Genomic DNA, 11,833 nt, shown 5'->3' on the forward strand with positions numbered 1-11,833 from the left:
GCCCAGCGACCGAACGGTGGAACGACCAGACAACCAGTCACTATGACATGCACTGACGACCAGGGTTCAGACACTCAACGCAGGAGCTGCCCCCTGGTGGACAGTGCACTTGTACAGTGGGAGTGCCGCTCCGCTGACCAGGATGAGCAGCACTCCCACAAGGGGCCAATCCCTGCAGGTTATGCCCCCCACCAGTGCACAAATCTGTGCACTGGGCCTATAGTGTAATGTAAAAGTGACTTTCTCTATGCCACTTATTTAATCAGTGGGAAAAAAAGTCAGGGAAAAATAACCAAGGTTTTGGGATCCCAATCCAATTCTCAGTGATGCTTTTATCATTTGTGTTTTCAAAAGATTAATAAATTTCATTAAGTTGACTTCAAGGTGAGAAAAGTCAAGCCAGGCTATACTGTATCCTTTTAACTCTTCCTGCCCCAAATTTTTCTCTCTCAAAAAAAATTAGGAAACACAAATTTAAACTTCCCCCCTAATATTTTGGTATTAAATTATTTAAACTCCACATACCATGCTCTAAACCTACAAATACCCTCCTTATGCTTTAAACATAGTACGTTTGTTGACTGATGTCACTCCAATAATGGTCTCATTTCCTCAAGGGATATTTCAAGAAGTCTTCATGTCATTCAGATTATAAAATTTTTATTTAATCATATGCAGTCATACCAAACATATAGTAATTTAAAGGACCTGAATTTGTGCAGTTAACATTCATTTCCAAAATGTTCCATCCTGCCTTTTCTTTAGTAGCAGTACTTTTTTAAAGTTCTCAAGTCCATATAAAATGGCAATTTCAATTACCAAGATTAGAAAAACTCTCAAACAAAAGAAAAATCATGCAAAAATCTATAGAATAATATGGTTATTAAAAAGTGGATTCTTAACAATTTTGAATTGTTAACAATGTGTGGTGATGATATTAACTAAGTTTATTGTAATAATCATTTCATAATACATACATATATCAAATAATTATGTTGTATTTCTAAAACTAATACAATGTTATATGTCAATAATATCTTAGTTTTAAAGAGTAGATTCTTAACATTATGGATACCTACAGATTCTGTAGCACTTAAAATAGTACCATGCACATAGCAAATGCTCAGTAAATATTTGTTAAATGAATGAATTCATTGAGTGGACCCTTAACTCTCTGTTGCAGGTTTATTTTTCTTGTTAGTTTTTTCATGCTGGGGATAATTTGTTATGCATCAATTCCCCCACAGCATTATTTGTCAATGAATGACTTTGGACAAAAACATTTAAGAATTATTACAATTTTAAAATATCACGAAAAGGAAAAGCCTGATAATTTGGACTAAATTTAAATTAGAACTTCTGTTCATTAAATCCCCCCCCCACACACACACATACAAAAAAAAACATTAAGAGAATGAAAAAGCAGCCGAAACCGGTTTGGCTCAGTGGACAGAGCGTCGGCCTGAGGACTGAAAGGTCCCAGGTTCGATTCCGGTCAAGGGCATGTACCTGGGTTGCGGGCACATCCCCAGACGGAGATGTGCAGGAGGCAGCTGATCGATGTCTCTCTCTCATCGATATTTCTAACTCTCTATCTCTCTCCCTTCCTCTCTGTAAAAACTCAATAAAATATATTTAAAAAAAAAGAGAATGAAAAAGCAAACCACAGAATTAGAGACGCTAATTCCAACACAGAATATATAAATCATGTTTAAACTCAAAGTGATCAGACAGGATTGGGATGTTAACTATCACTTACATGGCATTTGAGAAAGTATTAAACTCTTCTGAAAAGTTGTACTCAGTAAAAAGGCACCCTGGAGGCACACCTTACCTCCAGGCATTTCTCTTAAAAAACAGCAGTCAATCCCACATTGATAAAGAATGTTACCATGATATCAACTGCTTGCAGTCACACAGGAACAGAGGTTAAGTGGCTTACTCAAATGTCACACAGGTAGTGTGGTAGTCAAGCTGGAGAAAAGCTATGGCCCCAAGATTCTTTTGACTGAACTGGCCTTTCCATTAGACTTCACTTCCTCTTAACCAGCAGCAGCAGTTATTCTTCTAACAAACAAACTACAATAAATTATGGCCAAATATTTTTTGAAAAGTCTACATATAATGTTTAAAGAAAAACCACATAAGTAAGCTATCTAGGGCAAGTTGTAAAGCCTGCAATCCTTTATGCCTGAGGGATCCCTGGGAATGGGCTTCAGAGACCTTTGCCAAATCCATGCTACTATGTGCTAAATTCTGTATGTATGAAAATTCTGGAAAAAGGATTCACAGCTTTAAAAAGATTCCCAAAGAGGTTCAGATACCCCAACCGAGTAAATTATTTTTAGACTAGTGATTCTTAGACACTGCATCAGAACTACTAAAGTGTTTCCTCTGAAGACTGATCATTAATTGACTATTATTTGGAAATTGTTGAGAGAAAAAAGGAAATATTTTATTTCTATAATTTAATATGAATAAATTAGCCGCAAAAAAGATTTATATATAAATTTTTACTTTTTGCACTATTGGTACAAAAAACCTATTTTAAGTCTGAAATGCAAGATTGATTTGTCTCTTGTTAAGCTGACTGAAAGTTTACTTAATTTGTTTCTCACATACAGTTCACACTTTTGGCTAAAGTAGTTCAAAATGTTCACATTTGCTCAAATTTTTAAAATATATATTTGTTCTTGAAAAATACATTCAAAATATGTAAGTTGAAATGAATGAAATTATTTTTGCTTTAGTCATATTAACTTGCTAACATAACTTCATATGAGTTTTTACAAACTGATCCGCACCTCAGATCCGCACAGATGCTTTACTTAGAACTGGTAAAGAAATTTAATTATTCAGATTTCTGATCTGGTTGTACAATTTAAAATATCAATAAATCAAAGGTATAGTAACTACTTATTATCTTTATATAATGTCTAAAACCTCTGTACATGAAGAATATACATTAAACAAACACATTTTGCAGAGAAAAATGAAATGTTCCATACTAGATCATGGGTTTTTCGTGGTGTTGTTTTTTTAGATCATGTTTTTTTGTTAATCCTTACCTGAGGACATTTTCCCATTGATTTTTAAGGAGAGTGGAAGAGAGAGGGAAAGACAGAGAGAAACATCGATGTGTGAGAAACACATGGATTGGTTGGCTCCTGCATGAGCCCCAACCAGGGCCTGGGGCCAGGGAGGAGCCTTCGACAAGGTACATGCCCTTGACGGCAATGGAACCTGGTACCCTTTGGTCCACAGGCCGATGCTCTATCCACTGAACAAACCCAGCTAGGGCCTAGATCATGTTTTAAATTAGGCTAAAATTCATCCCACTACAAATTTCAAATGATTAAGTTTACAGTGTATGCTCAATCACAAACTTTGGTAAAGGACTAGAATAGCACAGATAACTGTCATTCAAAGACACTTTAAAATGTCACCTTACACAGAAGATTCGATCTCTTCTCTTTTTCTACTATAACAAAGCTGATACACTAATTTTATATACAATAAGTTTTACTGCTTTTTATCAACCTAACTTCTAAACAGAAAGCATATTAAATTTGAAATAAATGTAAATGCAAATAAGTGCTCAGAAGAAAAAGCAGAATCCTGCCTAATGGGATTTAGTCCTTTAGGCCCCAATATCATAATCATCTCTCTTGCCCCCATCTCTCTTACTCTCTCGTGGACATTCCTCTCTCATTCCCCCCTTACTCTTAAGCATCATTTTTCCCCCTCATTACGGGGTCATTTTGTTTCTTCTATCTTTAATTTCTTTATGTAAAAAGCCTTCCTTTACTCCATCTCTAGTTATTGTCCCATGACTATACTCCCATTTATAGCAAAACATCCTCAAGTGTTAACCACACTCACTGTTGTCTCCTGGTTCTCTGTTGAACCCACTCAGATAGGCCTTTTGCCTTCTTCCCTTCTTGCTGAGGGCACCAATGACCTCTCAGTTGCTAAATACAGTAAAGTCTCAGCCCTCACCTCTTGTTCAATCAGTATTATTTAACCCAGTTGATAATTCCTAACTTCTTGAAACCTTTTCTTCTCTTGATTCCTAGATCACTACTCACTCTTTATATATATATATATTTTATTGATTTTTTACAGAGAAGAAGGGAGAGGGATAGACAGTTAGAAACATCGATGAGAGAGAAACATTGATCAGCTGCCTCCTGCACACCTCCTACTGGGGATGTGCCCGCAACCAAGGTACATGCCCTTGACCGGAATTGAACGTGGGACCCTTCAGTGCGCAGGCCAACATTCTATCCACTGAGCCAAACCGGTTAGGGCACTACTTGCTCTTGATTTTCCTCCTAATCTCTCTGACCAGTCTTCTGGGTTTCTTTTGCTGGTCTCTTCTCATATCTTAAAACCTCAAAATGTTGAACTGCCCCAGGGTTCAGTTCTTGAAACTCTTCCCATTAGGTAATCGCACTCAGTCTTGTGGCTATAAAAGGATATGTGTACTGGTGACGGACACATTTTTATCTCCAGCCCAGACCTTTCCTTGAATTCCAAACTCATATACCAAATGCCCACTAAACACTTGCCAAAACTAAACTCTTGGCTACTTATCCCCCAACCTCCCCCTCAGAATCATCCTCATCACAATAAATGACAACTCTATCCCTCTGGGCCAAAACTTTAAATTTATCATTGACTCCCCCCTTTTCCCACACCCTACATCTAATTCAAGAGCTAACCATCTTGTCTCTACCTTCAAAATATATAGACTGTGAATACCACTACCACCTCCTTGGTCCAAGACACCATCATCTTTCCCCTAGATTATTCAATTGCCTCCTAACTGGCCACCCCTCTTCCATCTTTGTCCCACTACTGTCTATTCTCTCAGCAGTCAGAACGACCTTTTCAAAATCCAAGACAGATTTAGTTACTCCTGGGGTCAAAATCCTCCAGTGCCTTCCCATCATACTCAGAGAAAATGGTCAAGTCCTTACAATGGCCCACAAAGCTTTAGGCGATTTGGAACTCTGCCACTCTCAGACCTCATCTCCTTCCCTCTTTCCATTGCTCAATCAGCTGCAGCCACTCTGGCCTCTTTTCTGTACTTCAAAAACTCTAGATGAGTTTCCTTCTCGGGGGTTTTCCACTTGTTTTTCCCTCTTGCTGGAACACTCTCTTCCACCAAATACCTTCATGGCTCACTCCCTCAAAATCTTAGGAAAACCTACAGCAGCTGCAAGATTAGAAAACTAAAATAAAGACTAAAACTGTCATCAGAATAGTTTTCCCTCCCCAAACTCAAACTTTGAGGATGATCTTTCCTATACCAAGAATATACTCTTTTACTTTCTCTCAGCCTATCCAATCTCACCCAGCCACCTGAGCCCAGATAAACACTCTGACCAATGGAGACCTTCCCGAACCATCCCACCTCCTAGTTCTCCCTTTCTTTGAATTCTTGAGATATTTATCATCTTTCTCATTCATCTTAGAATTTAATCATATACTGTCTCACGTTTCACAATGTAACTTATATGCCTTATCACCTTACCTGAATTACACACACACGCACACACACACCCACATACACACACATACACACACAACTAGAAATAATGCTTTGTACAAGTAGTTCTCAAACCTAGATCAGGATAAATCTAAAACTTAAAAAAATAGATTCACCAGGCCCTATCCTTAAGATTCTGAATTTTATTATGTCTGATTTGAAGCCCAGATATCTGTGTGTGTGTTTTTAAGTTCAACCAAAAGTTTATAATATGTAGACAAGATGCGGAACTACAGCCTTACAGTCCTCTATTTCCTTTAGTAACTAGGAAAGAAGGCTCTCAAATAGCCTAAAGCTAGGGAGGACACCCAGTGTACCAGATCCATATCATCATTTCACAGGGGAAGAATGGTTCAAGAAGTCTAGATGACTAGCCAAAAGCTACACATATAATAAGAGGCAAAGCCCAACCTAACACCGAGATTTACTGCTCTCAATCTAGAAGTCTTCCCACTAAACTCTTATTCTGTGAATAAATAAACGAAAGTAATAAAAATCCACAATTCACAGATAAGTGTAGTAAACAGTGATTATCTAATACTTGACCAATAATTGCATTTTCCAAGCTCTAAGACAGTGCACATTATTAGCTTCCACATGCTTGAAAAATGTGAGCAACATTAACTGACAAAAGACTTAAGAGGCCGGAGAGTAATTGTAGAAAGGCTCACAAATAAAAAATTGTTTTACTAAGTCCTCTTACAATATGTACAAAAACTTGTAAAATCATTTATTTTTGTAAGTGAGGTATATTAGGAAGAAAGAACAAGAAGAAGAAATCTTGCTTTCATCATGCTATCAAGTACAAAAACCCTATTCACAAACATCCATAGCTCACAAAGCTATAAATGTTTTCTGAGTCTAATCATAACATAAACTTAATTACAGGTCAGATTTAGTAAATCACCCCATATCCCAAGACAACTCAAACTCTTATCTTAATAATAAGTTAACCTCAGAACCAAAACTCTTGTCATCAACAACAAAAAACAATAACTTGGGTATCTGTAAGGCATTACTGGAGTGTGGGTCTATCTTGGTGTACAGGGACTTACGTGAGTGCCTCCGATTAACACTAATGAGTTTTGGGTGTAAAGCATAAACACCAAGGAGGAGGATCCATGCCCAGCTCTGCATCTGTGGAAGCCCTTTCTATTGCACTAACTGCAACTACTGGGAGTTGTTCTCTTAGAAATGGGATAAGAGACCCAAATTCCTACGTCTCTAAAGCACAGAGATAATTCCAATAAGTCACTAAGGAAGGTCACGGGTAAACACCTGATTTAAAAAATACAAGAAAAAGCTAAACTAAAGGAATGATTAACACTTTAAGACAATTTTATAAAATTGCACTAATATGCACAGAAGAAACTAGTGAACTGCTGGACATAAAATACCTCTCACAACAAAATTAAAACACCAAATTTTTAAAATTAGAGCACAGTAAACCCACAGTAGCCAGAACCTTGTCCAAAGAAACACACACACACACACACACACACACACACACACAAAATAACGAAACAAAAACTCTTCCCCTGGTGGAGCCCTAAGTACACTACAATCCTTGCTTTTAAAACTCCTGCTGCACTGATAGCCAGGAATAATCACAGAGTACTTCCAGACAAACGGATAATGATCACAAGCTGCCAAGGACAACCAAAACTAACTAAATAAAAATTATAGCACCTTATTGTGTTCCATACTGCCTCCCTTCTCAATATAGCACTGCTGTACTCACCAGGCTGGAAAATGAGCAGGTGCCTTTCAGGCTATAGAAAAATTAGTCACACACACACACACACACACACACACACACACCCCAATCACAAACACAAAGGGAATGATATTCTTTCACTTGGAAGGGGCTTACGAAATGCAAGGCTTTGTGGTGGGCCTAGAAAACTAAGAGTAGGCCTTACCGAAGAAGTGAGGAAAAAGCCAAGGTTTATCCCAAATCCACAAAGACTAAAAGAATTAACATTTATTTCAATTAAAAGGCTTTGGAAACAATCCATTATCTAAAATAAATAAAAGAGAACTTAAGATTTCCCCCGTTTCTATCACCAAAAGAAAATTAGGATCTTTTCTCTCTTAGTACACAGATTTAGCTCCACAACACAAATAAGAAAGAACCTGAGAAGGCCTGAAAACTAAAAATGGTTCCTTAACGTTCACATTAAAAAAAAAAAAATCTATGTAGTCCAACATATTGATTCTTTATCACCACTGCTATCGTTAATGAACATTTAGCTTTTTATCTGTACTTTGAAATGTCAATGAGAAACTGAAACAGCTACAATATGCTGGGGATTTTTAACTTTTTAAACAAAACCCACAAAGAAACAGAGGCGTCTGAAGCATAAAGCCTCAATCAGGCTGGTAAGTAAGCAGTCCTAAAACTTGAAAGTGAAAGCAATACAGGCCAAAAAGAGAGTTTGCTTGATATTAATGCTAGCCTTTAAAACCAAAAATATGTTCTGTTACAGAAGACTGAAATCAGGGCTTCCATTAACCTTGTTTAAAAAAAAATCCCATGAGCATGGATTTTTTTCCTAAGTCTCTTCATCAGAGCAGCATGGGGTCCCATTAGGCACCCTATTTTACTTCCACCTTATAAATAACGTTAGCTGTTCGCTATTTCCATGGAAACGAAGTACAGAGAAACCCACTTAAATGAATACCGGTTAAAGGAATAAGTTTTATTTTAGAAAGGGCTAGCTGCTTTACATGCACTCTATTGGGGAATACTACGAAGTTGTCTTAAGTGTAAGTTTTAAAATATTTTTCTGGTGTAGAGGGAGCTTATTAAGGGTCCTATTAAATAAGTACACTCCTTGCAGTAAACTAAACATGCCAAAGAGCATCATAATGTTAAAGATACCTTTTCAATGCAGTACACATAGGTTTAGATGCACAGCTCCCAGACACAGCTCCCAAAGACTACGCTTCCCCATGCACTAGGGTAGAATAATTACCCCATGGGTTTAATTTAAACTAATAAAAGCAAGGAAATTCAAAACTAAGGCTACCATCACCTTGTAGTGACTAGTAATGAACAGACCCCACAACTGCAGGCACACAGACAACTTAATACTCTTCCAAAGAGGAGCAAACGAGAGAGCAAATAATTAAGTTCCTAATCACTGTTACTAGGTCCAGAGGTAGCAAGTAATCAAAATTCACTCCTTAACAAACTATTCATGAGTTGTAACATGTATTCCTTCATCAATCAATACATACGCTCAGCTGAAATAGAACATGGAGAAGGAGAGAGTGCAGAACAAGATTTAGTAATTTCCAACTTCAAGTTGACTCAAATACTGCCCTAGATATTCTAGAAATGACCATTATTGGTGGCCCATAAAAAGTTGCGGATAGGCAAGTGTATATAAAATAAAATGTGATTTGTAAAAGGTAAGAAAACTAAAATCTTTTTTTAAAATATATTTTATTGATTTTTTACAGAGAGGAAGGGAGAGAGATAGAGAGTCAGAAACATCGATGAGAGAGAAACATCGATCAGCTGCCTCCTGCACATCTCCTACTGGGGATGTGCCCACAACCAAGGTACATGCCCTTGACCGGAATCGAACCCGGGACCTTTCAGTCGGCAGGCCAAGGCTCTATCCACTGAGCCAAACCGGTTTCAGCAAGAAAACTAAAATCTTTATAGCAGATGTGGTTCTCCATTAAGTTAGTGGTGGCTCAGACATCTTTAATAAGTTAAAAGACAAATGAATTCACTGTTATCCTAAAAGGCGACTAAAAAAACAATCTGACTATTGCCCCAAGTAACTGCTGGCCATGGTTCTCATTGTAAGAGTTTCCTTACAATCTTTTAAATTTCTCCACATTAGGGAAAATGGAGCAGATCTGTTTGGGGGCCTCCAATTATGGGGACTAACAGGGTTCAGTCTGACACATTTAGCCTTTGGTAATGCTGTGATAAAACCTGTTTTATCCCCCCACCAAAAGGTGACTAACAGTATTAAATTTACAATGTATGAAAAGAGTTAACATTCTCACACAAACTTTACTTTGAGTACATCAATGTATCTATTTGTATTGCGTATTTTAAAAATAAAGTTATGTAACTTGTATATTTTACACACTGTAAGACTGGCAGAATGCTAATAATTGCTGGACTTGGGTAACAAACAGGTGGGGTCTGTTAATATTATTCACTCTACTTCTGTGTATGTTTTTACATTTTCAAAAAAATAAATTTTAAAAATCCTACAGATTAAGTTAAGGCTGTTGTCTCTATGTATAAAATTAAATAATGAATGAAATGCCTGGTATAGATCTTTAGAAGCTACTAAATTTAAATCCAACATAGCCACTAACTTAACATGTAACTACAGCTAATTTCAAAGTTTTACTTTTTTTACCAAAACAATTCAGCTAACAATTCAAAACCACTAGGAGAAATCTGTAAAGGGGCTGCCATTTTGCAACTACGAACTAATGAAATGTAAACAATCAACACATAATAACTAGGCATCGTAGTCATATTTTGTATTTTACAAACTAAAAGAAATTATATTAGCCCTCTCAATTACTAAATCAAAATAATTTCAGAATTAGCAACATCAACATTTCCAATTTCTTTTCCGATAAATCCACAGGACTACAGAGGGCAATCGAATACATTAATGCTTCCTATTTCCCTTATCTTAGGTCAGTAAACAAGGCTGCTCCTTCCCACACTATGCCCCTACCTCCCCAACTATCAGACATACAGCAACTTCAGAGGTAAAAAGGTCTTCTTCTATTCTCTCCCTTAGTCCAGCTATACAATGTTTCACACTCAGTTACTTCACAAGTGATTTTAAGCTACCCATTATCCAGTTCCTGGCCGAGGGCCCAAAATGAGGAGGTACACAAACTATTAAAGCCTTACGGTCTTGGTAACAGCTCTCAGTTTAAAAACTAATAATTGTGGTGTTTTATTTTATTTTTAAGAAAAATAGAATAGGATGGCGGTGGCTTTGGAGGAAGTGATGAACAGCGGCACATTGGGGATGGACAGGCAGAGAAGAGACAGCAGAGATAGTAAGGAAGAGAGAAGAGGAAAGGCAACGGAGGAGTGTGCACACTGGATGGTAGTATTTCTCTATAAAGTAGCTCAAGTACCACCAAACCAGACCGTTCCCGCACAAGTAAGTGTCCCAGGAGCTCAGCCCTGTCATAGGCAGCCCCGCCTTTCACAAATGAGGCAGGGGCAAACTGATTTTCAAAATAGTATAATTATTTAAATCAATCCCAAAGACCCCATAGAGCCTATTTCTAACTTCGATATTTATTAAAATGAAATAACTTCTAAACTTTTTACAATTCCGTTTACCCAAGAGAAGCAATTTTTGTAGGCTCTGTATTCAGGCTGAAGTAAAGAAAACGTAATACTGTACATAAGCTATGCTAATTCTAAAGCTGCAAAGCTTTACTTACTGACCACTCTAGCTATTGTAAAATAACATTATAATTTTTTAACTGAAAGAAAACTATACAGCCTGCTATAAAATTGCTTAATTTTAAAAATATATGTTGAGCTAAAGTACAGCACTTTATCAAAACAAACCTGTTGGAATTTCTACTCAGAGAGGAACACAGACAAAACAAAATATAGTAAATACTTCTATCCACTTACAAGACCTTTAGCAAATGATGCAGTTGGGTAAATGAGAACAAAAAGTTAAGGGAAGTGATTACAATATACCCTTGAACACTATGGGTTGGAACTGTGCAGGTCCACTTATACAGGGAAGAGAAAAGAATCCACACATATTCCAACCATGTTGGTCAAGGGTCAACTGTGTCCTACTTTAACTCAAATGCTCACCAGTGATAATATCTAGCATATTTGGGATGTTTTGGGATGCTATTACATACACATTTGTTGAATCCCAGAAAAAAAAATAACTATACAAAGGTCAAAAAAGTTTCAGATCCAAATTAGTAGCGAAAGAATAAAAGTAATTCTGCTTCACACTTAATGATCATTCCCCTTTCCTCAATTACTGGTTTTACTTACCAGCTAGATAGATACACATACACACTCATATACATATATACATACTAATGCATATATTAAAAAACACAAATTTCTTAGCAAAAAAAAACACCCCAATCTTAATGCTGAGATCACTGTAAGGCAGTGACTTAAAGGGTGGTTTTTATCACAATCAACTTCTTCTCAGGCCCAGTGTCTATCTAGACTCAGTATAGGTAACACATGACAATTAAATATAGAAAGAAAATAGCAATTGCCATAAA

At 36.9% G+C, this 11,833-nt stretch overlaps 1 long non-coding RNA gene across 22 annotated transcripts in view; it reads right to left on the reverse strand.

Moving 5' to 3' along the window:
• The window catches only part of LOC102771670, a 45,366-nt gene that overhangs the window by 17,145 nt on the left and 16,388 nt on the right, over positions 1-11,833 (reverse strand). For 6 of the 22 annotated variants that reach the window (XR_001515266.1, XR_001515283.1, XR_001515273.1 and 3 more), the window contains exons 2-3: positions 5,535-5,539; positions 1,760-1,834 (exon numbers count right to left, since the gene is read on the reverse strand). The exons of the other annotated variants lie outside the window; for them this stretch is intronic. This is a non-coding gene — a long non-coding RNA (uncharacterized LOC102771670). The remainder of the gene's footprint in view (positions 1-1,759; positions 1,835-5,534; positions 5,540-11,833) is intronic. 22 annotated transcript variants of the gene reach the window in all.

This window comes from Myotis davidii, unplaced genomic scaffold (genome assembly GCF_000327345.1).
Source record: "Myotis davidii unplaced genomic scaffold, ASM32734v1 scaffold265, whole genome shotgun sequence".
In the NCBI taxonomy this organism is placed as follows: domain Eukaryota; kingdom Metazoa; phylum Chordata; class Mammalia; order Chiroptera; family Vespertilionidae; genus Myotis; species Myotis davidii.